An 11938-nucleotide genomic window follows, 5' to 3' on the forward strand; every position below is an offset into this window, starting at 1 on the left:
CCCCTCAGGATTAAAGAGTATCAAAGGAAAAGAGCGACTGAACAGGAGCAGGACCCTGCAGAGCCCTCCCAGACACAAGAGCCCTTCCACGTCCACTGTTTCTTGTTTGTCAAAACCGCTTTCGTCTCCCAGGTCTTCCAACGAGCAGAGCCAAGCAGTTACTAACTAGAGGAGTGATGGGATGCAGCAGCAAAGGAAAAGCAGTCCAGCAAGAGAAGTAATGGCCCCTTGAACAATACTTTAGTGACAAAACAGTCCTAGGTCTGTCTCAAGGGATGGACTGAACAATCTTACGCATAACTTTTGAGTTGTTCTGCAGAAACCAAGACCCCCACCCAGGTCCGGGATGGTTACTCAGTGCTGACCACAAGCACGTAGACACCAGACTGATTGGAACCAGAAGGCTGATGATTAAGGATCCTGAAACATCACCCTGCTACCTCACCACCAACCAGTCGCAAGAAAGTCCATGAGCTGATCACGCGTCTCGCAGCCCTCACCCTTAATTTTGCCTTTAAAAATTCTTCCCTGAAAGTCACTGGGGAGCTTGCATCTTTTGGACACGAGCTGCCCGTTCTCCTGGCCTGGGCCATCAGTAATGTATGTTCCCTCACCACAGCCCGGTGTTAGCAGGATGGCTTTGCTGCCCAAGGGCGAGCTGACCATGTTCGGTTCAGTATCAAATTTTATTCCCTGAAATATCTTGTTGCATCTGACTTGAAGAGCATCATTCTCGAAAATGACACTCCAGGCCTTGAAGTCTGATCAGTTTCTCCTGGTGAGAAGGAGGGCGTATACTTACTGAAACTGCAATAACCCTTGCCTTGACAAGCAGGGGTGCACTGAGTTTCTGAATTCTGCAAAGTCAGTCAATGTCTGGTTCCCCTGACAAAAGCAGAAGCTACTCAGTTGTTATGGGTTACAGATGGCTTAAGAAGATGAAGGGCTTCCTTATAAATCTGGAAAAGAGAGCACTAAACAAGATCAACAATATTCCAAACACATATTCCGGCGAGCAGGGGCTACTCTGCGTCGCGAATGCAGGTTGCTCCTTGCAGAGGCTTCTCTTGTGGCGCACAGGCTCCAGGGCTTGCAGGCTCAGGAGTCGTGGCTCACAGGCTTCCTTGCTCTGAGGTACGTGGAATCCCCCTGGATCAGGGACGGAACCCATGTCCCCTGCATTGGCAGACGGATTCCCATCCACCACGCTACTAGGGATGTCCTCTGAGGACACTCGAGTTGGTGTCGGAAGAAGCCATCTGCTTGATTAGGTGGCGCTAGTGGTTAAGAGCCTGGCTGCCAATACCAGAGGCATAAGAGATGCAGGTTCGATCCCTGGGTCGGGAAGACCCCCTGGAGGAGGGCATGGCAACCCACTCCAGTATTCTTGCCTGGGGAATCCCATGGACCGAGGAGCCTGGTGGGCTACAGTCCGTAGGGTCGCACAGAGCAGCAGCTTAGCAAGCATGCATGCTTGACTATAGAGTCCTAGAAATCCTGATTCATCCACTGGTAGAGCCTAAAAGTTGTCTAAGCCAGGTCAACTCAGCTTTGAATGTCAATAGTTTGAGGTATCTGGTACAGTCCTTTTCTATGAAGCTCTGAAACTGTCCTTTGTTGAGAACACAAACTCTGGTCTGTGGTTTATAGCAGGGCAAGCCTCAGAGATCTCACAGATAGCAATGACCAAAATGGATGTGGTTAATTTGTTACTGATCTTCCAATGTGAGAGATCTGATGGGAGTTCATACTAAGAATCATGAAACACAAGGAAATTTTGTGTGTCTGGCAAGTAAAACAAAGATAATCAGATGTTCCCAAAGAAGAAAATTTGGGCAAAATATCTCTAAAGATAGTGATTAAGCCTACTTCCAAAGAAGTCAGTAAATGTTGATTCATAAAAATGTATAAACATAATTTATAGAGAGGAATAAATCTTGAGAAATAACATATAGTAATCCTGAGACACGTTGTTTTTTTGTACCAAGAGCATGGAGTAAAGAGATTCAGGAAGTCTGGAGTAGGGTCTAGATATTTCACGGATGTCTACAGGTTTCCGTTCCATTAAGTCTGATGTACATCCCGCTGGCCTAGACCATGCTAGGTTCATATTAAAGGAGTCCTCAGGACGTCCTGGTGGCCCAGTGGTTGGGAATTGGCCCCCTCACTGCCAGGGGCATCGGATTCCATCTCTGGTTGGGAAATGAAGATCTTGCAAGTCATATGGTGCAAAAAAAAGAGAAAAGAAGGAATCCTTACCCAAGTATCGTAGCAGCAAGTAACTATTTTAGTCACTGTCTGAGCTCAAGGCTGACACACTATACTGGCGCGGCTGATCTCACCAGCAAAGCACTGATAGGACTCTGAGGAGAGGAGGGACGCTCAGCAGAGCTGTTTCTGGATGGCTCTGGCTCTTTCGAGAACTAGTTCAGGAAACTGCTTTCCTCGAGGGCAAATACCTACTAAGGAGAGCAAGGACACAGTCCCAGGGACTTCCCTTAAAGGATACAATTTTTAAATGTTTGTATAAATAACATTTGATCTAGATATATTTAACCTAGAGAAAGCTTAGCATTTCCTGTGATTTGATAACTCTTTACATGCAAATTTTCAAGCAAATTGATTATATGTAACTTTTTTTTTTAATAAAGTGGAAGAACAAATTTTTGTGATTTTCCAGAGACCCTATGGGAATGCTCAAAGATAGTTTTACATGTAGGGGATATCTTTGAAATTTTTCTTTACTCTTTTCCATATTTAGGATCCAGTTCCGGGAAAGCAAAAATTCAAAAAAGTCGTCAGAAGAGATTTGGATATTTGATTAAGAGGGGCTCTCGAGTGTCTGTCTGTCTGTGATAATCAAGCATTTAAAAATAAACACAGAAGGTAATAACATAGTAAAGAAAATTAGCTTTTTCGTAAGTGAGAAATGATGGATCTTTCCCCCACCCTTAAATAATCAAGGATATAATAAAATACGAATAAATCACAGAAAATTATTAAGACATGGAAAGTTTTCCATCTAGGCAATAATACAGAAAGTAAAGAAAACGCTTACATAAGCAGGTGAACGCATCAATCAGTGGAAGCAAGTCTGTCAAAGCTGAGCAAACTTTGTTATAATTTTGACATATTTCAAGCTTCCTTTCAGAGTCAGGTATGGCAGACCAAAGGATGTAAAATTTACCTGTATGTAAATGCTCTTTTGTATTCTAATCAAACTGACGCTTAAGCTTAGCACAGTGTTTCTCTTTCAGTGAGCCCACAAGGTCAGAACAATTTTCATATTAATATTATGTTAACAAGCAATGAGTGCATCATTTTTTTACCTTCAAAGGAATCAAATATTTTAAAATTAGTTAAAAAATTTTTCCCAGTCTCAAATTCCAATATGGTAATCATTAAATTTAAATTTGCATGAATAAAATAAGATAGTGTATATTAAAATAGAAAGAAAATCAGCTTTTTCATAAGTGAGAAATGAAAATATAAAATCTCTATATGGAAAAATAAATAAAATATAAAATCTCCATATGGAAAAATAAATAAACTCTATATATTTTTTCAAATTGCATAACAAAAGTTGTTTGGGGTCCTTAATATGTGTCAGGAATATGAAGGGTGCTGCCCTGGTGGTTCAGTGGTTAAGACTCTGCCTGCCAATGCAGGGACCACAGGTTTAATCCCTGATCAGGGAAGATCCCTCTTGCCTCGGAAAAATGAAGCCCACGTGCCTAGAGCCGGCGCTCTGCAGCAGCAGAAGCCGCGGCAGTGAGAGGCCTGCCCACCACGATCGATCCGGGAGGAGACCCCGCCTGCCACAGCCGGGAAAAGCCCGTGCGCAGAAACGAACACCAAGCACAGCCAGAAAGAAATACATATTAAAAAAGAGAGAGAGAGAGAGAATGTGAAGGGATCAGAGGGCAGGGTCTCCGCAAAAGCCTGAGAATCTCTGCTCACATACACATTATATTTCTCTGTTATTGCTAGTCTACTCTCAACCACTTGTAGAAGTTTTGCTTTTAACCAGTTTTACTTTTTAGCAAAGTAACCAACTACTGATTCACAGATAACAGTAGGGTGCTGGGAGGGGGTGGTAAGTTAATTAAAACTGTCTGCTTTACCTAAGTATTTTAGCGGGCAATCAAAGCTTGCAATGCAACTTTCTACAGCCACAGGTGTCTCTTACGCATTTTAAAAATGCTCGTTAACAGAACGCGAAACGTAACTTTTCTATAGCACATATGCGGAATATGTAAGCTTAAAGCTATGCTTGGTTGATCGCGCTTCAGTACTCTACCTTAGAAATTATGCAGGCATCAGCGACTAAATTGCTTGATTTAGTATCGCCTCACCTGCTAACGGAAACTAACCTGCCTGCCAGCGCAGGAGACTAAGAGAAGCAGGGTCTGTCTTAGATTGGGCAGTTGCTCCGGAGGAAGTGTTCCCTCTCCAGCATTCTCGCCTGGAAGGTCCCGCTGGTGGAGAAGCTGGGTGGGCGACAGTCCATGAGGGCCACAGAGAGCCAGAAGCCTGAGCGTCCGAGCACACACACGCACACACACACACATGCACGCACATGCACGCGTGTGCATACATGCACACACACGCACACACGCACACACACACACAAGGCTTCAGTCATCTAAAGATGTTGGATATTATCTATTGCTAGCACACTATAAGACATGGTCACTATGAAGATTTGTCAGAATAATGATTCAATTCACTTGAATCATTTTTTAACATTTTTTCATTGTTATAAATGTTACACAGGAATAACACTAGCTTGCTCGATCAATTAACCTGAATAAGTTCAGGGTAAATAAACCCCAGTACAATAAAATGAACACTGGTATTGCTCAGTCGCTAAGTTGTATCCTATTATTTGCAACCCTATGGACTGCCGCACCCTATGCTTCCCTGTCCTTCACTATCTCCAGGAGCTTGCTCAAACTCATGTCCATGGAGTCAGTGATTCCATCCAACCATCTGTTCCTTCTGTCATCCCCTTCTCCTCAGGGTCTTTCCAAATGAGTCAGTTCTCCACATTAGGTGGCCAAAGCATTGGAACTTCAACTTCAGAATCAGTCCTTCCAATGAATAAATATTCAGGACTGATTTCCTTTAGGATGAACTGGTTTGATCTCCTAATCCCTTGAACCTGTTTGTCACTTCCACTGTTTAATCATAAAGCATTTGATTTAGGTCAACCTGAATGGTCAATACCGAAATCAGATTGATTATATTCTTTGCAGCCATAGATGGAGAAGCTCTGTACAGTCAGCAAAAACAAGACCGGGAGCTGACTGTGGCTCAGATCATGAACTCCTTATTGCCAAATTCAGACTTAAACTGAAGAAAGGAGGGAAAAACCACTAGACCATTCAGGTATGACCTAAATCAAATCCCTTACGATTATACAGTGGAAGTGACAAATAGATTAAATGGATTCGATCTGATAGATAGAGTGCCTGAAGAACTATGGATGGAGGTTCATGACATTCTACAGGAGGCAGGGATCAGACCATCCCCAAGAAAAAGAAATGAAAAAAGCAAAATGGTTGTCTGAGACCTTACAAATAGCTGTGAAAAGAAGAGAAGCTAAAGGCAAAGGAGAAAAGGAAAGATATACCCATTTGAATGCCGAGTTCCAAAGAATAGCAAGGAGACATAAGAAAGCCTTCCTCAGTGATCAATGCAAAGAAATAGAGGAAAACAATAGAATGGGAAAGACTAGAGATCTCTTCAAGAAAATTAGACATACCAAGGGAACATTTCATATAAAGATGGATACAATAAAGGACAGAAATGGTATGGACCAAACAGAAGCTGAAGATATTAAGAGGTGGCAAGAACACACAGAAGAGCTATACAAAAAAGATCTTCATGACCCAGATAACCAGGATGGTGTGATCACTCACCTAGAGCCAGACATTCTGGAATGCCAAGTCAAGTGGGCCTTAAGAAGCATCACTATGAACAAAGCTAGTGGAGGTGATGAAATTCCAGCTGCGCTCTTTCAAATCCTAAAAGATGATGCTGTGAAAGTGCTGCATTCTATATGCCAACAAATTTGGAAAACTCAGCAGTGACCACAGGACTGGAAAAGGTCAGTTTTCATTCCAATCCCAAAGAAAGGCAGTGCCAAAAAATGTTCAAACTACCGCACAATTGCACTCATCTTAAAATTCTCTGCTACTGTTGCTGCTAAGCTGCTTCAGTCGTGTCTGACTCTTTGCGACCCCATAGACGGCAGCCCACCAGGCTCCCCCGTCCCTGAGATTCTCCAGGCAAGAACACTGGAGTGGGGTGCCATTTCCTTCTCCAATGCATGAAAGTGAAAAGTGAAAGTGAAGTCGCTCAGTGGTGTCCGACTCTTAGCGACCCCATGGACTGCAGCCTACCAGGCTCCTCCGTCCATGGGATTTTCCAGGCAAGAGTACTGGAGTGGGGTGTCATTGCTCTAAGCTAGGCTTAAACAGTACCTGAGCTGAGAACTTCCAGATGTTCAAGCTGGATTTAGAAAAGCCAGAGGAACCAGAGATCAAATTGCTAACATCCGTTGGATCATGGAAAAAGCAAGAGAGTTCCAGAAAAATATCTACTTCTGCTTTATTGACTACGCCAAAGCCTTTGACTGTGTGGTTCCCAACAGACTGTGGAAAATTCTGAAAGAGATGGGAATACCAGACCACCTGATCTGACTCTTGAGAAACCTATACGCAGGTCAGGAAGCAACAGTTAGAACTGGACATGGAACAACAGACTGGTTCCAAATAGGAAAAGGAGTACGTCAAGGCTGTGTATATTGTCACCCTGCTTATTTAACTTATATGCAGAGTACATCATGTGAAATGCCAGGCTGGATGAAGCACAAGCTGGAATCAAGATTGCCTGGAGAAATATCAATAACCTCAGATATGCAGACGACACCACCCTTATGGCAGAAAGTGAAGAAGAACTAAAGAGCCTCTTGATGAAAGTGAAAATGGAGACTGAAAAAGTTGGCTTAAAACTCAGAACTCAAAAAACTAAGATCGTGGCATCCAGTTCCATCACTCTATGGCAAATAGATGGGGAAACAATGGAAACAGTGGCTGACTTTACTTTCTTGGGCTCCAAAATCACTGCAGATGTTGACTGCAGGCATGAAATTAAAAGATACTTGTTCCTTGGGAGAAAAACTATGTCCAACCTAGACAGCATATTGAAAAGTAGAGACATTACTTTGCCTCCAAAGGACTGTATAATCAAAGCTATGGTTTTTCCAGTAGTCATGTATGGATGTGAGATTTGGACTATAAAGAAAGCTGAGCACTGAAGAACTAATAGTTTTGAACTGTGGTGCTGGAGAAGACTCTTGAGAGTCCCTTGGACTGCAAGGATATCAAACCAGTTCATCCTAAAGGAAATGAGTCCTGAATATTCATTGGAAGGACTGATGCTGAAGCTGCAACTCCAGTACTTTAGCCACCTGATGCAAAGAACTGACTCATTGGGAAGACCCTGATGCTGAGAAAAACTGAAGGCAGGAGGAGAAGGGGACAACAGAGGATGAGATGGTTGGATGGTGTCACCGACTCAATGGACATGAGTTTGAGCAAGCTCTGGGAGTTGGTGATGGACAGGGAAGCCTGGCATGCTGCAGTCCATGGGGTCACAAAGAACTGGACACGACTGAGCAACTGAATTGAACTGAACTGAACAGTCTAGTGGTTTCCCCTACTTTCTTCAATTTAAGTCTGAATTTTGCAATAAGAAGTTCATGATCTGAGCCAGTCAGCTCCTGGTCTTGTTTTTGCTGACTGTATAGAGCTTCTCCATCTTTTGTGTGCTGGCATTCAAACCCAGCCAAAACCCTGCTTGGGACTTGAACTCATGTGGGTGGGACTAGAACCTAGCTAAAACCCATGGTATCTGATTTCAGGACCTAATGAAGCTCAGGTTTTTGATGTCTCATCACAGAAAGAATTCAGTGAGAGACGAAGTGATAGGCAAGTGGATTTATTCAGATTCAGAGAGACGCACATTCCATGACAGAGTGTGGGTCATCACAGAGGGCTAGTGCAGTGGCCAAATATGGCATGGTTAGTTTTTATAGGCTGGGTAATTTTCATATGCTAATGAGTGAGAGGATTATTCCAAATTATTTTGGGGAGTATGAGTGTGTTAGTCGCTCAATTGTGTCTGACTCTTTGGGACCCTGTGGCCTGTAGCCTGCCAGGCTCCTCTGTCCATGGAATTTTCCAGGCAAGGGTAGTGGAGTGTACTGCCATTTCCCTTTCCAAGAGATCTTCCTGACCCAGGGATCAAACCCGGGTCTCCTGCATTGCAGGCAGATGCTTTACTGTCTGAGCGAAGGGTGGAGATTTCCAGGAATTGGGCCGCCATCCACTCCTTGTCTTTTGACAGTGCCTGGGAACTATCATAGAGGCTTCCCTGTGGCTCAGAGGTTAAAGCATCTGCCTCCAACAGGGAAGTCGGGAAGATCCCCTGGAGAAGGAAATGGCAACCCACTCCAGTATTCTTGCCTGGAGAATCCCATGGACTGAGAAGCCTGGCGGGCTACAGTCCATGGGGTCGCTCGACCTATCATGATGTCTCTGCATCTGCGTCCATGCTCAGTCCTGACCAACTCTCTGTGACCCCATGGGCTGTAACCCGCCAGGCTCCTCTGTCCAAGAGGCTCTCCAGACAAGAAGACTGGAGTGGGTTGCCGTGCCCTCCTCCAGGGGATCTCATGATGCCTCTAGGTGGTCATTTAGCTTGCTGATTGAAGATCAAGGTCCAATCAAAGTCAACTTCTCTGCCATCGTGGACCCGTTTGATTCTAATCAGTTTATGTTGTGTCCTTGGCCTACATCATTCTTTCAAAACTTGTGCCCCTTTCCCTCCTGTTGCACCATAAACTATAGCCACCCAGGCTCCTCTGTCCATGGGATTTTCCAGGGAAGAATACTGCAGTGGGCAGCCATTCCTTTCTCCAGGAGATCTTCCTGACTCAGTGATTGAACTCAGGTCTCCCGCAGTGCAGGCAAATTCATTACTATCTGAGGTATTATTATCCGTATTTTAGATAAAGAGAACTCAAGGCAGAGAGAGATTGAGTCCAAGGTCTCACACCTAGTAAGAGGCTGAGTTGTTGTGAAATGTATCTAAGATTTTCTTTTAATCAGGTACTGAAAGATGACAGATGTGGAGATAACTGTCTTTAATAGAAGAATGAATTCCTTACTTGGGCTTCCCTGGTAGCTCAGCTGGTAACGAATCCACCTGTGATACAAGAGACCTGGGTTTGATCCCTGGGTTGGGAAGATCCCCTGGAGGAGGAAATGGCAACCCACTCCAGTATTTCTGTCTGGAGAATCCCCATGGGCAGAGGAGCCTGGCAGGCTACAGTCTATGGGGTTGCAAAGAGTCAGACATGACTGAGCGACTAAGGACAGTATTATTTACAATTCTCAAGAGGAGTGGAGCATGCCAGGCTACACAGGGTAGTAGGGGAAAACACCAGGGTCAGTTAGATAGGAAAAAAAAAAATGAGCAAAAGTTTTTTTTGTAGTTTTCATGGGAAGGAAGGAAAGAGGCAACGTAAATCAGGATTGGCTAGTTGCAATGATTTCAGCAGGCTCCAGGCTTTAGGTCGGCCTGAGTTATCTGGTACGCAGCCCTGGGCTGATTGATGGAAGAGGCAATGTCGACTTGGCTGAGAGAGTCAGATAGAGGAGGTGGTTGGGTGTTTGGCTTTGGACTGATTGGCTTGCAGAGGAACAGCTCTTAGGGCTCTTAGGCAAGTTGTTTACTATCTCTAGATATGAGCTGGCCCCGGGAGGGGCGGTCTCTCCAGGCTTAGCAAAGGCCTGGAATGCCAAAGCATCATAAATACAGAAAATAAAAACATGATCAGTCCATGAGACTGACCTTCAGCAGGCCGTCTCGGGAGTGTGCTCACTTCGCACACCCTGCTGCTCTTCCTAGGTTATCGTGAGGACGCGAGTGGAATATAAAGGACTCATATAATGCTTAGCACATTGCCTGGCACTTAGAGCAAGTTCTTTATAAATCACCACGACTATTATGCAAAGGCCAAGAAGTGGGAGAGAGAACAGGGTGTATTCAGACAGCTCAGCGATTCAACATGGCTTTACTGAGGAATGCTAGGGAGTGGGGGTGAGGAGGGATGCTGGGAAGAATTCTGGTTAGGCTGCGACTGCAGAGCCAGACACAACGGAGCTCGCAGGCATCCAAAACTCTGGCCCTGACTGGAGTGGTTAAGGAGGGGCCTGCCAGATCTTGGAGGCCTTGCTAAGGAGGATAAAATTTACCCCGAGGGCAAGGAAGGACCACGGAAGAGGTTTTAAAAAGGCTCAGATTTGTTCCTTTTCGAGAACTTCTTTCCGGCTGCAGTTTGGAGAAGGAGTTTAGCTCAGAAAGACACTGGTGCCGACAGTGACCAGCAGAACTGGAGGAAGGTTTTGTCTCCCCAACAGCCGTTCAGCGCTCACAGATTTTCATTTAGGGCTATGCCTTTCCTGGGGCTTCCTTGGTGGCTCAGATGGTAAAGAACCTGCCTGCAGTGCAGCAGACACAAGAGACCCGGGTTCGATCCCTGGGTTGAGAAGCTCCCCTGGAGAAGGAAATGGCAGCCCACTCCAGTACTCTTGCCTGGGGAAATCCCAAGGACAGAGGCGCCTGGAGGGCTACAGAGGACAGAGGAGTCCATGGGGTCACAAAGGGTCGGACACTGAGCGCTTGTCAGCAGCTTCCTTTCCTACGCTCACAGGTCCTGTGGTGGTGGTGATGGGGATTGGCCTATCCTCCCCCAATCCTCCCAGGGTGGAGAGCTTGACCACCCTAGACCTAGACGAATCCTCTCTATTCCTTGGGCCACTATGATTGGATCAATGATATTTATAGCCAATAAGAGTGACTATCAGGACTTTGACTTAGACTATTGGGAAACAAACTTGCTTTTGTGTGCAGAACTTGAATCTGAGAGAGTAAGTAGGATGGAGCTGCTGCAACCACCTTGTCACTAAAAGGAGAAAGCCTGGAGATAACGGGGGCCACGACTTAGAAGAATAAGGCCAACCCAGTGGGAAACAGAAAATGGGCCCCAGTGTCACTGAAGTGAAGTGAAAGTCACTCAGTTGAGTCTGACTCTTTGTGACCCCGTGGGCTATACAGTCCATGGAATACTCCAGGCCAGAATACTGGAGTGGGTAGCTTTTCCCTTCTCCAGGAGATCTTCCCAACCCAGGGATCGAACCCAGGTCTCCCTCATTGCAGGTGGATTCTTTACCAGCTGAGCCACAAGAGAAGTCCAAGAATACTGGAGTGGGTAGCCTATCCCTTCCCCAGAGGATCTTCCCGACCCAGGAATTAAACTGGGGTCTCCTGCATTGCAGGCGGATTCTTTACCAACTGAGCTATCAGGGAAGCCCCAATGTCACTATTTCAGCCCTAAATCCAGTCACGCCTGAAACCATTTACTTCACTGTTCAGTCCATTTTTTGGCCAAGCCACTTTGAGTTTGGCTTCTGGCTGATACAACGGAAATAATGAAAGCAAAGAGCTCATTTCAATACACTCCCTGTGCGCAACTGCTCAGTCGTATCTGACTCTCTGCGACCCCTGCGGGCTGTAACCTGTCAGGCTCCTCTGCCCATGGACTCTCCCAGGCAAGAGTGCTGGAGTGGGTTGCCATTTCCTACTCCAGGGGATCTTCCCGACCCGGGGATCGAACCGGCATCTCCTACACCTCCTGCCTTGGCAGGTGGTTCTTTACCGCTGCACCACCTGGGAAGCCCAGTGATTAGATTTCAACACATGAATAAACACGACCATTCTAGACCCAAACATTCAGTCTACTGAAGTAGGACCGCACTTTTTAAATTTGACTGTGTAGTCAGTATTAGGGAATGAACTGACCTTC

This window comes from Ovis aries, chromosome 2 (genome assembly GCF_016772045.2).
Source record: "Ovis aries strain OAR_USU_Benz2616 breed Rambouillet chromosome 2, ARS-UI_Ramb_v3.0, whole genome shotgun sequence".
Taxonomy (NCBI): Eukaryota; Metazoa; Chordata; class Mammalia; order Artiodactyla; family Bovidae; genus Ovis; species Ovis aries.